Here is a 17,055-nt window from a genome sequence, read left to right on the forward strand (position 1 = left end):
TAGTCTGGGACATTCAACTCTCATCAGATGGCGCGTCTCTTTACCAAGAGACTTGCAGACCAGGAATTTAATAAAGGAGGTCACGTGGTCCATAGACCACCAATCCTGGCCCCTTGGGTGTGTAATGCAGTTAGGACTGAACATTTCCACACCAGAATAGCCTTTGAACTTGAAGGCTGGCCTAAATCCTAATCAAGGAAAGCAGACTACATCACTAGAGGATCCTAGACATATTCATCCACATTGTCCTCTACTTCATTACCATATGAGTATTCATCATCAGTATCAATACTGCAGTCTCTTGTGCCATAAACGCCACTCATTCTCTTTATGCACAGGGGACAACTATATCAATTGCGCCAACATTGTTGCTCCTGCTAATTGTGCCGCTATGGACACCACTGTCTTTTGTAGTTCTCAGACTACCCAAGGACTGTTCACAGTCTTTTGCAGTGCTCAGGCTGCCCAAGGAATGCTCCTCACTCATGAGGTGGTTATTTTGTTTTAGTTGTCTCCTCCTTTCCTAACTAATGAAACTAATAACCTCTGAAAAAGACAAAAACTCTTCCTCAGAGGGTGAATCCGTTTTCCTTTTTGTGAAAATGGCTTCCACCACCTCTTTCAGGGAAGATGTGAATTCCCTTTAAAAAAATATTTTTAAAGTATCCTCACTGAAGGGAGGGTTAGGGGTCTCTAGTGTACCAGTCTCAGGCATTACCACAAATTTCCTTAGAAAAGGATGATTAAAAGGGCTTTAATTTTGTACTAACCTTCCCCATGTCAATATTTTCCTCCTTATTTTCCCTTTAAAAAAAAAAAAATACCAAGCACTAGCCAGCTGACACAAACGCTCCCTACCCGTTCACCTCTGCAAGACGGGAACAGTTGGCAGGAGCTTGCATTGCTATGGCAATGCAGTAGGCGAGGTGAGCAAGTCTTAAACAAAAGGCTTAATCCAAAGGAAGATGTATGTTGTGATGCTATGTCCTCTTTCTACCTCACTAAGGACTCAGCCAAACCAGAAGGCTTTGGGAAGGCTTATGATAAGGCGGCTGGTGAATGGAAAAAGAGGAGCTCCTCCTAAAATACGAGAGAGCCCCTCTGATGCCTTCCAAGTGCACCCTGTTCCCAAAATGCGGGAGTGCATCCTCAGGCTTGAAGAACACAGCTTGAAGAAAACTACCAGGAGGCCGCGGGGAGTACCCAGGTCCTCTGGAGCAATCAGGAAGTTAAAGAGGCTCAGCCCAGAAGTGAGCTGCCCGGTGTCTCACAATCACAGAATATCCGGTTATAGAAAAGAAACACTTAAAGAAAATAAGAAAACCCAACCATAAATTGAAAGGGCGAGAAAGAAATCAACATCTTCTTACCTGAGTAAGTAAGGATGTGTCCAATCTACAAATATTAAAAGTAGATTAAATAATTTTAAATATTAAAGGTATTAAAAAAAGTCATGGTACTGGGGGAGCGCGCGGCGCGGCGATTCAAGATGGCCGCCGGGTGAGGAGCTCCGCTCGAAATATGCCGACTCGAGTGTGAAGGCGCCTCATTAAGGCAACGGAGCTTCGCTCCAAGGATGGATTCGAGCATCGGAAACTGTGGAGACTGTTTTGGCAGGTTTTTCTGATCAAAATGCTGTCTTTTTACCACTTTAATTGTGCAATTTCTGCTCTCCTCAGATGGCGGCCGCCATTTTGTTTTTCCTTCAACGTTTTTTCTCTATTTTTGGATGCCACTGAGTTTACTGGTTAGTCCTATGCTGTTCTCTTGTGGTATTACGGAGGTGGCTGCATTGGTTTACCTTATGCCATCTTTTTGTGCCAACAATTGCTAGTGGTTGGTCTCTTCTGCTGCTTTTGTGGTCCCTTCGGACTGCATCTCTTAGCAACTACATCAGAGGGAGCCAGCTGTGTTTCCAGAGACTCTGTACCTTTTGCTGTGTTGTTTTCGGTCACTTTCAATTTTTGCTACGCCTCCTCTTGCTCTTGCCACGCATTGTCATCGCTGTCCTGCCTGCATTCTGCCACTGTGTTTTTCTGTCATATCTGTTTGCGACACCGTCAGCATGGAGGGCGCACATCCAACCAAACCTCATGGTGGCTCCGCTGGGGGAAGGAAGGACTCAAGTACTCCTTCTGTCAAACGCACCAAAAAAGATCCGCCTTCCCCAGTTAAGTCTCCGCTGCCTCTCACCCTTGAGGATATTATGGAGGAGTTGCGCCTCATTCGTCCTTTTATGACAGACACTGCTGCCACGCTTCAGAGGTTAGACGACAAATGGTCTAGTTTGGATACGAGACTTTCTGAGGTGGAGCAGAGGATCAGCGATGCACAGGATGTTGTTACTAAAGTTGACACTCTCACCAAGGAAGTCGACCAGCTCAAGAAGGTGGCGGAGGATTTGGAAAACCGCAATAGGCGCAACAACCTGCGTATTTATGGTATTCCGGAGGGTTCGAAAGGGTCTGATATGATCCAATTCCTTAAATCTCAAGTTCTTCAAATTGTTGGCCTCCCGAAATCCTCAGACTTCAACATACAACGCGCTCATCATTTGGGGCCTCGGAATGCATCTTCTGCATCTAAACCTCGTGGACTCATAGCATATTTCCTCCTCTACTCAGATCTTATGTCAATTCTCCAGGCCTCCAAGCAGCATAAGCAAATGATTTGGTCAGGGTACAAGATATTTTTCTCTCAGGATGTTTCCAAGCCTACGGCCTCTCGTTGAAAGGAATTTTTGGATCTTAGACCGGCCTTGAGATCTATGAATGCACGCTACGGTTTAATACACCCTTGTTTTTTCAAAGTGACCTATAAGGAGAGAACTTTTAGTTTTGATGATCCTGCTGACTTGCGGAAGTTCATTCATACTCATAAGGGAGAGCTTATGGAACTGAGCAAACCCTAGTTGATTTTTATTTATTTTTTTCTCTTAAAGCCTAGGACTATTTTGTTCTTCGAAAATATTCTGTTCATTGCTGTATAATTCTTGTATTATTTTGTCTTTTCTTAGCTCATCCCTTGTTTTTCCCTTGTTTTGCAGGATTCCCCTATGTGACGTTCTTGTCAAGGTCACCCTATGTCCCATCCTGCTGTTCTTGGTGTTTACACTTTTCTGTTGATGTTTCCTTCCCTAGATGTTTGGTAAGTTCCTTCACCTGTTATATTTGATTGTTATATTGTTCTAGTTTTCCAGTTTATAGTCTTTTGTCTTTTAGTTCTTTCGATCTCTGTGGTAGTCTGTTATCTTACATGCTCCTTTTAGTGCGGCTGTTTTGTTTTTCGTCGCCCCCCTCTCACAGTAATGTTTTTCGTTTATTTGCCTTCTGTGGCTAAAGCTTGTTGGCTTTTCGTCACCCTCCTTTGGATACCTTTTGGGGGTTTCTGTACCCCTGCATCCTCTCCTCTATTTTCCCCCTTCTCCTCTTCGCTTTTTCCCCCTTTTTGCTATGTGTCTTCCCCTTCCTCTTTCCTTTTCATCCCTGTCATTCCTATGCTTTTGGCAACCTCTTTACTATTTGATACACATCATATTTCCTTTTCTCTTTCTTCTGACTATGGTACCTCTCTGTTTTTATACTCTTTTACACTTTTACCACCGTATTTTTGGTGGTTGCCTACTTTATTCTCTCTGCCTTTTGCTATTCACTCTGTTTTCTACTTGGGTGTCTTCTATTTTCAGCTTATTTCTCCTTTTCTACTCTGTCTTAAACTTCATATCCCTTTCTGCTTATCTTTACCTCATTCTCGGGAATTAATGGTCTTCGTATTATCTCTTGGAATGTTAAGGGCGTTCGCAATCCTGTTAAAAAACAACGTGTTTTATCTCACTTAGCAAGGTTGAAATGTCATGTTGCACTGTTACAAGAAACTCACCTTAACTCTCAAGACTTGTCCTCGCTGCGTAGACAATGGGTTGGAGAGGCATTCTGTTCTCCAGCAGTAAATGGCAAAAATGGTGTTCTTATTTTGTTTCATAAGTCATTATCTGTTCAGCTGCACAATGAATTCCATGACACTTGTGGTAGGTGGCTATTTCTAGATGTTACTGTTAACAATTCACAATTTTCCTTCTGCAGTGTTTATGGCCCGAATGGTGTTGATTTATCCTTTTGGAGGGACTTTTCTAAGCTCCTTTCTTCTCATGCAAGTGATAATCTGGTGGTGGGTGGTGACTGCAACCAACTCATGGACCCATTTTTAGATCGTAAATCACATACCAGATATGTACCTAATAGAATGCAAAAGTCCTTTTTTAACGCCATCTCCTCTAGAGGTCTTATTGACTCATGGAGACTTTCTCATCCCGATACTTTAGAATTTTCTTTTTTCTCTCCAGTGCACTCTTCACATTCCCGTATAGATTATATTTTTCTCACACAACACTCTTTCCAATTTATGACCAACTCAGAAATAGGCTCAATTCTTATATCTGACCATGCTCCGGTTATTACTGATCTAGACTTTCCCTCACCTACCCCCACCTCCAGGCGTTGGCGCTTCAATAATTCGCTCCTCCTTGACTCACAGTTTGTTGAGCAATTTATATCTTTTGCGCAGGAATTTTTTACAAATAATCTCCATTCTACCCCTCACTTTCACTCTATCTGGGATTCCTTCAAGGCTGCTGCCAGAGGCTTCATTATTGCTTTCGTCTCACGGAAAAGGAGAACTGCTCTATCAAAGTTGGCCCAAATTCTTAAGCAAATCAAGGACTTAGAGCACCTCTACTATACTACTAACTCTTCAGAAGTGCTCTCTTCCCTCATCAAGGCAAAGTTGCAATACAATAAACACTCTTGGGACTCTGCGAGTAATATTCTTCTTAATTTTCATTCCAAGATGTATGGGGGACGAAATAAGGCTGGTAAGTCTCTTGCTACTTATCTAAAAATTAAAAAACAAAAATCTAAAATAACAACTATTACTGATTCACATGGAAATCCTCAACATTCCGACGATAAAATTCTCGATTGTTTTGTCCAATATTACTCCACGCTTTATACGCCTGAATCCGTTCCCTCACCTTCTCAAATTGAATCCTTCTTTCAATCTCTCCCTAACTCCTCGGATAGTCTTGTGGACCTCTCTTCACTGGACGCCCCTCTTTCTGAAAAAGAATTACTTAATGCCATTACTCTTCTTCCCAAAGACAAAACCCCGGGCCCTGATGGCTTCACGGTTCGGTTTTATCTCCACTTTAAAGACATTTTGTTACAACATTTATTTTCTTTGATTAACTCATTTGTTGCTCTAGGGAAGTCCCAAGGTTCTTTTACTGAGGCTATGCTATGCTTAATCCCTAAAAAAGATAAAGATCCCTCCCTCTGCAAAAATTATCGACCCATTTCTTTAATCAACACAGACTGTAAAACTTACGCTAAAGTCTTGGCATCTCGTATTAATAAAGTTATCCCTGATCTCACCAACATTTATCAATCTGGCTTTGTTAAAGGTAGATCCATTACTGACAACTCGAGAACCTTTCTTAATATTATTCATTTGGCCTCAAAGATGGACTCCCCTATCGCTGCTATTACCTTAGATGCCGAAAAGGCGTTTGACAGAGTTTGTTGGGATTTCATGTTTGGTGCTTTGCGGTGGCATGGATTTAGTCCCCCCTTCATCCATCTTGTTAAACTGTTATATTCTGCTCCCTCCACTTCTATTTGGGTTAATGGTTCTCAATCCTCTTATTTTTCTTTGCATAGCGGCACAAGACAAGGCTGCCCTCTCTCTCCTCTTCTTTTTATTCTTGCGTTAGAACCCTTTTTGGAAAAAATTTGTCGTTCATCATCCTATACTGGCTTCATATTTCAAAACATTGATATTAAGTTCACGGCCTATGCTGATGATATTCTGCTTTATATTTCTAACCCGTCCACTTCTTTGACCACGCTCTTTTCTCTGCTACAAGAATATTCTCTTGTTTCCGGGTACAAACTTAATATTGATAAATCTGAGGTTTTGCCACTTAACAAATTTTGCCTTCCTCATATGTTTCAGGGCTCAGGCTTTGAATGGAACTCAGGGAATATCAAATGCCTGGGTATCCTATATGCTAGCTCTATTAGAGAGACTGTTAAGCTTAATCAACAAGATATAGTTAAAAAGCTCTCTTCCCTTATAGAGCGTTGGTCCCCCCTTTTCCTATCCTGGTGGGGGAGGCTCGCCACTATTAAAATGAACGCTTCTTCCGATTGTTAATTTTTATCTCTCAATGCTTCCAATCTCCCTTCCACTCCATTTCTTCAAAACTATAAACCGTATTTTTACTACGTTTTTATGGAATAAACGTAAGGCGAGGATTACTCTTTCCCGTCTTCAACAACCTAAAGATCTAGGTGGTGTTAACTTTCCCAACATTGTTCGATTTCACTCAGCTTTTACACTAAAACAGATCTGGCCTTTCCTATCTGATCTGTTTGATCCCCCTTTGACAGCCTGGAGAGCCATAGAGCTTGCGCAGCTTTCGCCTTTCACATTTGCTACGGCTTCACGACTGTCTCATCCTCCACAACGCCTCCTTACTCCTATCTTTAGACACTCTAAGGCACTTGCTCTTTCTGTCTTTCGCTCTTCCCTCTCGCCGTTGAAGTTTCATTCCTCAATCCCAATTTGGTATAATAATTCCATTAAGATTAATCACAGAGCTCTTTTTTGGAAAGAATGGATAGATAAAGGTATTATCACCTTCGATTCCTTATTTAGCAATAATTCCTTGCGCGATTTCTCTGATATTCGTACCTCTTTCCATCTTTCCAATGCCCACTCCTCCCATTATCCCTTGCTCAAAAATTCTTTAGATCTCTTTATCTCTCAGGGCGCCTCACTCTCCAACACTGACTCAACCATTTTCCCGTTGCCGGACTTCTCTATTCCCCTTAAAGCTGCTGCTATTTACAAGCTACTTTCCTGTTCCCCTGTAGAGAGAACAAAGTCCAAACTTGAACTGTCCTGGGAAACGGATCTAGCCCAAGAGTTTCCCCTTCAAGTTTGGAATTCCTTATGGTCAAAGCTACATACTGCTTCACGTTCTGCTAGCACCACACAGACCTTGTATTTTTTTTATAATAAACTTTTTTTCACTCCCTCTGATCTTTATAGGTTCAAATTAACTGACTCTAAGAAATGTTGGTCTTGCCCCTCTGACAATAGTGACCTTTTTCATATGTTTTTCCACTGCCCGTTGGTTAAGTCCCTTTGGTCCCGTATTTGGTCTAAACTGAATGATATCTTAGCTACCGATCACACATTTGAGATCATCCATATCTTTTTGGGTGGTATGGCTCCTATATGGAATGTTTCTATTAATGTACGTAAATTTATAGATTTGTATATAGCCATTTCTTTACAGATAATTACGTCCAACTGGAAAGATACCTCGAAGATTTCATATAATGCATGGTGGAATTTATTGTGTCACCATCATCGGCTGGATCGTGCTTTTGCTACCACTGTTCCTCTTCTGATCAAAAAGGATTTGTTATGGTTGCCACTAACTAATTTTCTCTCTCAACATGTCCCTTAATTTGCTGTTTTTATTTCTCATTTTTCATGTTCTACATATAGTTCTATCTAATGTATTTGTTCATTTGCTAGCTTACGGTATTTATTTGATGCTTATCTTGTACATTGGTTGCATTGCCCCCTCCCTTCCCCCTCTTCTCCTCTTCTCTGCCCTCCCTACCCACTAATCAAAACCTTAAAATGCTTTTTCCCTAAGTACATGCCCTACCTTTTCATTGGCATCTTTTCAGAGTGTAATTGATTCTCCTCTATATATTGTTCCACCACATTGCCTTTGTCTTTTTTTTATATTCTCTGTACTGATGTTTTACTTTGATTATGTTATTCAATAAAGCTTTATAAACTAAAAAAAAAAAAAGTCATGGTACTTAACTGTGCAGGAGCAGTGAATAAAAGAGGACTGTGCTAGTGACATGGAGTTATATACTATCTTGAAAGTTCTTAAAATTGAATGTTTTGTTTATGATGTAATTTATGTTCTTTAAAGGGCGGAATGTTGCGGCAGCAATGAAAGGTTATTGTGTAATGGTTGCCTCTGCTCTTGTAATGAAATCTGATATTAGTATGTTGGGTTACTTGCAAGATGTGTTAAAATATAAAGGATGAGAAATGTATACAATAATATTAGTGACTTTGAAGGGGCATGACATAATGGTTTGGCAAGGCCAAGGAAGGCAGAGACTTGTATTGAAGCCTGGTACAAATGATCCAGTTGATGATGATGCCACCCCAAATATTTAGAAATTAGACCTGTGCCATTGTCTGTCAATACTGAATCGAAACATTTGTTGAATGATTTGTGTTCAAGGTATTACCAAACCCGTAGAATACTATAACTTTGCGCCAACTGTTGTTATAGCATGAAAAAAATCAGGTAAAATACATCTGTGCGCTGACAGCGTTCTTTAAATTGGAATATACCTGTTGATTGTCATCTCCTACCTCAAATTCAAGATATGCTCGCAAATCCAGGTGTAAGTAAATATTTTTCAAAGCTAGATTGACAATCATCATACCATCACATTCCTCTTTCTTTAGAATCTCAACCCTTGACAACTTTTATTGAGCCTTTTGCGGCATACATGTATTAGCGGATGCTGTTTGGTCTGGCATCCACAGCAAGTGTATTTCAAATATTGAAGGATATTCAGACATTCCAAGATGATTTTCTGGTCTTTGTAGATAAGGCAGAACAACATAATGAAAGATTAAAAGTTATGTTGAAAACACTTTTGGAACATGGTATGACAGTGAATAAAGATAAATGCACATTTCTGACCACACAGGTTGATTTAGGTCACAATATAACGCAGAAAAGTATTAAACCCAAATTGTCATTAGTTAAGGCTATTCAGGAGGCTCCTTCTCCTGAAGATAAGGATGCGCTTAAGTCTTTTTGAGGTTTAAGTGAATATTTATCATGATTTGTGCAGGAATATGCATATGTGGTGCAACCTTTGCACAATCTTGTGAAAAAAGGTTGTACATTTGAGTGGACAGATGAGGTGAGTGTGGCATTTGAGAAAACTAAAGAACTTATTGTTTATGCTCCAGCTATTAAACCTCCTTTTATCATGAATTTAAGAGCATTATAACAGTCAATGCTAGCACATATGGATTGGGTGCAGTACATAGTCAAATGTGTAACAGATTTGAGCAAATGATGGCATTTGCATCCCATATGTTGAGTGAAGCAGAGTATAAATAAGCACTATTGAGAGAGAAGTGTTAGCATTCTTATGGGCAACCGAAAATGTTTAAATGTACATTTGGGGTGTCAGATTTGATTTATACGGATCATAAACCTTTGATTAATATGTTAGGAAACAGTTATTCCAAACAAAGCATTGTCAAGGTTAATTAAGTTGTTGTCTCATTTGCAGGAGTTGAATTATGACATCAAATATTTGCCAGGTGAGCAAAATGTAAGGGCAGATCATCTTTTGTGGTTGCCTGTTAAAGATGAATATTGCTATAAAGACTTATGTGGGGAGGATGAATGTGTAATTACCGTTGTGAATGCCACATTTGAATCTAAAATTTCAGAGGAAGAATGGATCAAGGGTTGCAGTGAGGATCATTGGGTATGTCTGCAACAGTGTGCAAAATTAAACAATTTCACTTGTGGCCTGGACTTGATAGTTAAGTCAGAGTGCTTGTTGAGGGATGTAAGGAATGTTTGTTGTTTAATAAATATTGGAAATTTTCTACAAGCCCGTTAAATCCCACTCCTTGGCCGGAGAGGCCATTGGGAAAATTAGGATTGGAATTTGCTGGTCCTTACAGCACTTTGTCCAGTGAGTGCAAATATATTGTAGTAGCTGCTGATTATTTTTCCAAGTGGCTTTCATATTTTTTTGTTAAAACAACTGATTCAAGCCGTGTTATTACCCTTTTGGAACAATTGCTTCATATTGAAGGATTTCCAAAAGCAAAGCTTACTGATAATGGTTCACATTTTGTTCCATCAGAAATGTTGCCGTTCTTTGAAAAATGTGCTTGAAAACATTTTAAAGTTCCACTCCTATTGTCTATCTTCAGTTGTCTAGTAGAAAGAGTTGACCATTTTTTAAAAGATGCTGTGAAAACTTCAATTGCCAATAACTCAAACGTGCCAACATTTTTGAAGGAGAAACTTTGAAGTTATAATACTACACCTTATAGTCCGGCAGGTGTTACTTGCGGCTTAATTATGGTGTCCGGCAGATCGCCACCGGATTAGAGGTCCGACCAGCGGATTAGGATACCAGCGGTCAGAACGCATCAGGCAAGGGGAAAGACTGCTGCCTCAGACAGACTCAAGGAGCCTGTCGGGGCAGCGGTCAGAGCCTAATTTCCTATTAGGATTTCACTTTTATGGTAATAATTTCAACGATAAGCAAATTAATATATTACAATTTAAAATTGTATTTTGTTACTTTATTGCTTTTAAATAATTTCAATGTTATATTAATTAATATATGTATTAATGGCATTAGGTATAATACATTGTTTCCCATTAAAAAACATATATATATTACAAAATAAAAATATATAAAAATGTATTGTAATAAAGTAAAATAATTAGACATTATTGATTTACACATTTATCAAAATGTTAATATTATCTTGGAAATATTATATTTTAATATTAAATAAAAGAAAATATAAATAAAATAATATAAATATATTGATGTTATTAAATTTAAACCAAAAATCATTATATTAATTAAAAATAAATGTACATAGTTTAAGGAAATAAAAAATAACAATCTTTAAAAATATATTTTTTTAAATGTTAATTAGAAAATATTTTTATATAAATGTTCAAAATGTAATTTTGTTCTGAAAAATGTCTTTATATTACAAAAATATAATTTGTTTTTAAATTATGCTATTTTAAAATCATTTTTTTAAATGTTTAAAATAGAAAATGGGTTTCATTTTTTTATCTATGATTGTTCATTTTAAATTATGATTTTATTACTTTTTTATGGAATAAAGGTTAGGAATGGTAGTACTTTTTATATTTATAATAATTATTATTTGTAATAATTTGTTTTATATTTGGATGTGTTTAGTATATATTTATAGGTCTGAAGTTTTGGATAGTGTGTTTTTCAATACATGTTATTGTATTTTATAGCTAAGAAATTGTGTTTGAGTATGGGTATTGATTGTGTATATAAAATATGTAATTTGTATTAGCATTGTTTAAATGTTTTGATTTAAGTGTATATAGTAAATTTGAGTTTTTTTGAGTCTAACATCTTCTACAAATAGCCTTAGAATGGAGTGGGAATAGTAAATGTCACCCCTTTAGAGTACAAGATAGTCCCCCAATATGGTTAGATTGGAGTGAGAATCAGTGGCGGCTGGTGGACTTGGAAAGTGGTGAGGCGAAAGAAAATGCCTTTGATCCAAGTTAGTGAGTGAATTGAATAAGCCCTATGTCCTTGAAAGGGTCTCTCTTCTAGAAACAAATCTGAGACAATCCTTGCATTTTATAGCATCATTTGCACATAACTCAGCCCAGAGCACAGGTGTTCTGAAGGGATACTAAGAAAATATTCTAGTAAATGTTAAGTCGAATAGAATCTCTATAATGCGGCTTACATTGTCCCTACCAATAGTTTTTCATGCTCTTGTACAACCACTGAGGACTACAATACACAGTAGCTGATTGATCCTTGGTGAGTCAGGCTTTAATTAAAGGCGGAAAGGTCAGACCACCATGCAAACATATTTAATCCAATTCTCTATTTCATAACTTTGGCCATAACATGTGCCACCTTAAATTATTATCTGTATCTGTGAGTAAACCCAATATTTATAATATTGCATGTATGTCTGGTGGCACCTGTCAGAGCAGAATCAAAAGCACTCCTAATGTGTGACAGTAAAATAAAAATAACATTTAAACATATAGCGCTTGATACCACAATTTTGCCATTTCTAGACAATATAGACAACAGGTGATCCAATTACTAAATATAATGCTACTCCATTTGCTGGCCTCCCAAGGAGATAAGGCTGAGCTGGCTTTACTGTGAACCCAACTTATGACCTGCAAGTCATAGCATATGTAAGTGATAAGCATTAACTTACGGAGCCTTCTTGTTTCAGATTCACATAAGCAAAAGATTAGAGAAAATACTGAGAAGAAATCGTGTTGTTAACTGAGCACAACTTTCAACAAACAAACAAAAGTTACTTGAATGGAGTCATGACACAAGTCGTAGTGCTGGGTGATTTTGCACCCCTGATTTACTTATGTTCGACAATCGTGGGCCCCTCCTGACTCCAATTACCTCGTATAAAGTATAAATGCAATATTCATTGACTGATTCCCCAATAGCAGTAGAACATTCATTCAAATCATGCTCCTCCTTCTCATATAATAACGATGAATGGAAATGCTTTAATATTTCTCCCCCTTTGGGTTCCTAGACAGTGCTTTAGCAGGGCTGATTTCAATTTGTTTACAAATTTGTCTCTGTCGACAGCTCTCATATGTATGCCTCAAATCCCTTCTTCCCTGTACTCCATTCCAACAATGGTTGACTAGAAGTTTTTACGAACTTGGTAAGAGCACCCATGCGCTCCATGTTTGTCAGTTAAACTTCACTCCATGTCTGACAAGTAATTAGGAATCAGTATATGTTTGACGTTTGACTCTGAGCCACCACGGCAACGGTGAGAACAAAACAAACAATAATAGCAGATAAAGAAAAAGGTATGTTTATTATTTTACCTTGACTACAGATTGCGGTGTGTGTCACCACTAAGTAAAACACACCACAATGTCATTGCTGGTGGTTCAAGGTCTGCATTTAACAATTGTGCATGCAGTTAATTGTGTGTGTTACCATTTGCCACCCACACACTATACTTAGGGGCATATTATCTAGGAAGTGGCGGTGAGAGGCATTAGCCTCCTTGGCTTAACGCTTCTCATCCCCACTTCGGAAACACCAGGCTGCACCATATTACCAAGGATATGGTGCAGCCTGGCATTTCCCCCTATGATGGCGCTAAGTCTCACGACTTAACGCCAATGCAGGCATTCTTGCACCAGAGTGCAAGGGTGTCTGCGAGCAGGGAGGTTTGTTTATGTACAGGAAGGTGTCCCTTCCTGTACATAAACAACCCTAAAATGCCATTTTGTTACTTACATGTGTGCTGCTTCATGCAGCACACATGTAAGTTACAAAATGGTATTTTAAAAAAAATGTTTGTTTATGTACAGGAAGGGACACTTTCCTGTACATAAACAAACCTTGTCATTTTGCTTTTTCCATGTGTGCTGCACAAGGCAGCACACATGGGAAAAGCAAAAACGAGGAGAAATGAAGCATTTCTCCTTGTTTCGTCACTTTAAGACCAGGATTTTCCTGGTCTTAAGTTCGGCACTGCCACCTATTATTTCCTCTCTTGATAATAGGTAGCAGCGTCGAAGTGAATGGGTGTTGCCGTACCGCAACACCCACTGCATGCCCCTTTCATACTAAGGGGTCTATTAGGATGGTGGGCGGAAAAGCACCCCAACCGCCATGGAAGCGGAAAACAACCGCCCGCTGGCAACGTGGGAAAACCGGCGGCCTAATTAGGATCAACCGCCAAAAAACACCGACCGCGGCGGAACGAGGCCTAGAATAAACGCCCATAGCAGGCGGAGATGGACAAAATCCATCCGCGGTGGTCGGATTCACGGCGGAAAAACACCAACCCGGCCCAAGTATAGCAGAGACACCGCACTGGAAAATAGGATATCCCCGACGGTCCCGCGGTACGTACCGCTGTCTCCGACCGCCGTGGTCGCACAATGGGATGAATGGGAGAGCCAGCGGAAGAACTGAAGCACAGCCACCGCGGTGAACGATCCGTAAAAAATATGGCGGACGAAGCAAAAAACCCACAAGAAGGCCAAAAAGTGCACACAGAAAACTAGCCATGCCCCCTAAATACACAAAACACACCCCAATGATCCAACCACATGACAAAAAGAAACATACAAATCCCAGGACAACACACCTGACAGCAACACCCCAATTGGACACACCCACATAGCTGATATAAAACTAGCCCCTTCCCTGACCACAATCCTTTGCAATACTCCATGAGAGAAGGGACACACACCCCAGCTGACAGGAGAGGCAAAGGAAACAACATCACTAGCCACACCACACACAGCACCACCACCACCTGCACACCTGCACAACTAACCCCCCTGCACAACACACACCATACACATCACAACCACCACTCACACTCCTGCACCCACAACCACTTTGCACACCACACACCATGGCCACACAGAAAATGCCCAAAGTCACAGAGAGTGAGTTGACAGTCATGGTAGATGAGATAGTCAGAGTGGAACCACAGCTTTTTGGTACCCTGGTCCAACAGACACCATTAGCCACAAGGACACAAATGTGGGCAAGGATAGTCCAAAGGGTCAATGCAGTAGGGACCACCCCAAGATCAAAAAAGGAGATCATGAAGCGGTGGCATGATCTGAAGTGGGTGGTCAAGAAGAAGAGGAGCAAGAACCATGAGCAGGCTCAGAGGACTGGCGGTGGCCCTCCCATTCCACAAAAACCATTCACACCATGGGAGGAGAAGGTGCTTGCCATACTGCATCCAGAGAGTCTCACAGGAGTAGCCGGGGGAGTGGAGGCTGGTAAGTACAAACAAATGACTACCGCCACTCTGATATGTACTGTCTTGCACAACTACAAAGCTACACCACCTAGGACAAATTCCATCCATTTGCACCACACACTCACAAAAACATGGCTCACAGATCCAACATTCACCCACTCCCATTCACCCCAAACATAGCTAGAAACATTACCATGGGGGCATGTGTACTGGCAGACAGCACCACAACTCCCACCAGGCCCCCTGTCCCACATCATCAGCAAGGTGGATCCCTCCCCCCACCCCACCCAGAAGCATTTGTCAGCCAATACACAACCCACATCAAACTCACAGGTAGGTAGTCATCTTCCCTGGGAGGGTATCTGGGGTGGGGGGCCTACACCACTACTCCCACCATGCCCCCTGTCCCACAGCCTAGCAATATGGATCCCTCCCCCCACCCCAGCTAGAAGCATGTGTCAGCCATTACACAACCCACATCAAACTCACAGGTAGGTAGCCATCCTCCCTGTGAGGGTGTCTGGGTATGGGAGGCCTGCACCACTACTCCCACCATGCGCCCTGTCCCACTGCCTAGCAAGATGGATCCCTCCCCCCACCCCACCCAGAAGCATGTGTCAGCCATTACACTACCCACATCAAACTCACAGGTAGGTAGCCATCCTCCCTGGGAGGGTGTCTGGGTGTGGGAGGCCTGCACCACTACTCCCACCATGCCCCCTGTCCCACAGCCTAGCAAGATGGATCCCTCCCCCCACCCCACCCAGAAGCATGTGTCAGCCATTATATTACCCGCACCTGAGCAGGATGGAGCACTCCCCCACCCAGAATCAGTTGGAAGCCATTGCAGTACAACAAACAAACTTACAGTTAGCCATCTTCGCAGTGAGGGAGGTTGTGGGTGGGAGGTCTGTACCACTACTCCCACCATGCCCCCTGCCCCCCCTCAGCAGGATTGACCCCTCACCCCACCCCGAAGCAGTTGGAAGCCATTACTTTACCCTCATCAAACTAACAGGTAGGTAGCCATCTTCACAGTGAGGATGTTTGTGGGTGGGAGGTCTGTACCACTACTCCCACCATGCACCTTTCCCCCCCCTCAGCAGGATGGAGCCCTCCCCCCCAGAAGCAGTTGGAAGCCATTACATCACCCTCATCAAACTTACAGGGAGGTAGCCATCTTCACAGTGAGGACGTTTGTGGGTGGGAGGCCTGCACTACTACTCCCAACATTCCCTCTGTCCCCCACCTGAGCAGGATGGAGCACTCCCCCACCCAGAAGCAGTTGGAAGCCAGCACAGTACACCAAACAAACTTATAGGTAGGTAGCCATCTTCACAGTGAGGGTGTCTGGGGGTGGGAGGCCTGCACTACTACTCCCAACATTCCCTCTGTCCCACCCCTGAGCAGGATGGAGAACTCCCCAACTCAGAAGCAGTTGGAAGCCAGCAGAGTACACCAAACAAACTTACAGGTAGGTAGCCATCTTCACAGTGAGGGTGTCTGGGGGTGGGAGGCCTGCACTACTACTCCCAACATTCCCTCTGTCCCACACCTGAGCAGGATGGAGCACTCCCCCACCCAGAAGCAGTTGGAAGCCATTGCAGTACAACAAACAAACTTACAGCTAGCCATCTTCACAGTGATGGTGTTTGTGGGTGGGAGGTCTATACCACTACACCCACCATGCACCATGCCCCCCCCCCCTCAGCAGGATGGAGCCCTCCCCCCGAAGCAGTTGGAAGCCATTACATCACCCTCATCAAACTAACAGGTAGGTGGCCATCTTCACAGTGAGGGTGTTTGTGGGTGGGAGGTCTGTACCACTACTCCCACCATGCACCCTGCCCCCCTAAGCAAGATGGAGCCCTCCCTCCAAAGCAGTTGGAAGCCATTACATCACCCTCATCAAACTAACAGGTAGATAGCCATTTTCACAGTGAGGGTGTTTGTGGGTGGGAGGTCTGTACCACTACTCCTACCATGCACCCTGCCCCCCCCCCCTCAGCAGGATGGAGCCCTCCCCCCAGAAGCAGTTGGAAGCCATTAAATCACCCTCATCAAACTTACAGGTAGGTAGCCATCTTCACAGTGAGGGTGTTTGTGGGTGGGAGGCCTGCACTACTACTCCCAACATTCCCTCTGTCCCACACCTGAGCAGGATGGAGCACTACCCCACCCAGAAGCAGTTGGAAGCCAGCACAGTACACCAAACAAGCTTACAGGTAGGTAGCCATCTTCACAGTGAGGGTGTCTGGGGATGGGAGGCCTGCACTACTACTCCCGCCATTCCCCCTGTCCCACAGCCTAGCAAGATGGATCGCTCCCCCCACCCCACCCAGAAGCATGTGTCAGTCATTACATCACCCACACCTG

The 17,055-nt window shown here is 42.0% G+C and overlaps 1 long non-coding RNA gene across 1 annotated transcript in view; it reads left to right on the forward strand.

The window, feature by feature from the left end:
- The window catches only part of LOC146810008 (uncharacterized), a 59,955-nt gene that overhangs the window by 41,187 nt on the left and 1,713 nt on the right, over window positions 1-17,055 (forward strand). The window contains exon 3 of the long non-coding RNA XR_014965618.1: window positions 3,047-3,147. This is a non-coding gene — a long non-coding RNA (uncharacterized LOC146810008). The remainder of the gene's footprint in view (window positions 1-3,046; window positions 3,148-17,055) is intronic.

This window comes from Triturus cristatus, chromosome 7, assembly GCF_964204655.1.
Source record: "Triturus cristatus chromosome 7, aTriCri1.1, whole genome shotgun sequence".
Lineage (NCBI taxonomy): Eukaryota > Metazoa > Chordata > Amphibia > Caudata > Salamandridae > Triturus > Triturus cristatus.